We start from the raw sequence: 2,082 nt of genomic DNA, 5'->3' as shown, positions 1-2,082 counted from the left end.
TGTAGAGGCATATGCTGTCACACTTTTCGTGCTAATCGATGGAAGGTCCACTTTGGCTTTACCTTTGTCTACAAGCATTTCTTTTGCTTTATTTGAAACTTTACCTACTCTTCATGCTTTTGGATGCTAAGAATAGCAACAATGTCTTTTTGACATGTATGCATACCTAGCATTGTTTTGCTATCATGTTTGCATGGAGTGAGCTGGAGGATGCTTTGGATGTTCTCTGCAATCATATTGCACTCTCCTCTTTTATCCAATAGGGCATTGCATCTGACACTTGCTCCATTTACACTATTGAGGACTATAGCTATTCTCATTGGAGGTGCTCTTGAAGATTTATGTCCTACTTTTGTCATGGTCTCATCTTGATCTAAATGTGTCTGTATGGAGGGTGGCTTGAGACTCTGTTTTCCAATCCGACTTTCATTAGCTGATTTAGTTGGAAATGTCTGGATTTGTGGACTTCCTATAGCTTCTTGGTTGTCTACAACCCCATTCTTCTTAACTTCTGGCTTTGGTAGCATTCTCTGCTCAATAGCTTTCGTGGTTGCTCTTTGCTCAATTTGATATGCGCTTCTTGATGCCTGATCTGCTTTAGGCTCTTTTGAGGTTAAGTCCGATGGAGATGAATCATCTTCAATAAGCCTTGCTTTGGCATTGGTCTCCATTTTAAGTGTGCTTGAGGACTTTGTGTTGTCATCCACGAGTGACCAGTCTTGGTCTTCATTCTTTATTTTCTAATTATCATAGTAGGAATGCCAATGGCCCAGAAGATGTTAGAGATATGGAGTTCAAACACAACGGAGTCGGTATATCCTTTGATGTGATCACGTGAAATTGGGCTGTGATGATCTGTGAACCTATTTGAATGGCGATGGAGACAATTTTCCAACATTTTGGTCATTTGTCTCCCGATATGCTCACAAATTCAGGAGCATCTTCTAGCTGTGGTTGGCCACATATTTCCAAGTGCGAAAAGACATGAGATTCTTGTCTAACTCAAAATCTAGCTTTACTTCACTTGGCAGCTTTTCTTCATTTTCATTGGTGATGTTGCACTTGATCTTCTCAAAATTTCTTTCTGTATTGAGTGCTTTTGTGGTGGCGGTGTCCATGGGTTGAACTTTTTCTACATTGGCTTTGTCTTGATAACATGCTTTCGTTGATGTTGACTAGTATGACTGTGATACTGCACCTTTTTCTTGCAACTGTTGAGCATTGTCTGCCTGCCTTTGAGTAACTTTTGATCTTAGAAGATCCACTGTACTTTCTGGAAGAATTTGTCTCTTCGAAGGAGATTTTTGTGGTAACCTTTGTGTAGCCTTATGGACTTTAGCTTTCATTGATGACTTTTCTATCACCTGTTCTGGCAACTTGAGGTTTTGCATCATCTTCAAATAGTCCTTGACTTTAGTCGGGCCATCCATATGGGCTTGTACAAGGTCATGAACCTGCTTATAATCATTGCCATTTGCATCTTGATATGCATATGTGAGCTTGGTCATATGAAACTGCTTGAACACTATGGGATTTGTCGTCTTTTGGTTTTGACTTGTGGAGATGAACTGAAACTTTTTTCCCTCATGATCTTCATACAGGCATTAATTTTGATGGGATCTGGGTCAGTGGGAACTTCCAACAACCATATGATCTTCCAATGGTTTTTGCTTTGAAGGGGTCTATTGGCTAGAAGTTCTTGGGATTCTAACTAGTGTAGCATTTCCTGGTACTAGAGTTGAGCTTGATGGATTTGCAACTCCCCCCTTCCTAGGTTGATCACTATAGCCTGCTCCATTATGAGAGTTCAAAACTATTTGGCTCAGGTTTAATCTCACCTTTTGGGATTGTGAAGGCACACTTTGGGTAGCACTGTTGATGTTTGACACTTGTAAACCTTATGTATAGTTTCCTATGTATGTCTGTGAAACATGACAAATTATTCCCCAAGTCAAGCTATAGATAGCATTATCTTTGCCCTGATATTGTCTATCTCGTGGGTCTCCTATGATATGAGCTTTTGTGGTTTTAGGGCCCAAGTCATCATAGATCTTAGACTCTCATCTATATCTACGACTGTTT

This window comes from Adiantum capillus-veneris, chromosome 13, assembly GCF_014529385.1.
Source record: "Adiantum capillus-veneris isolate H3 chromosome 13, ASM1452938v2, whole genome shotgun sequence".
Lineage (NCBI taxonomy): Eukaryota > Viridiplantae > Streptophyta > Polypodiopsida > Polypodiales > Pteridaceae > Adiantum > Adiantum capillus-veneris.
The sequence above is the reverse complement of the archived record's forward strand: the minus strand, read 5'-3'. Positions refer to the sequence as shown.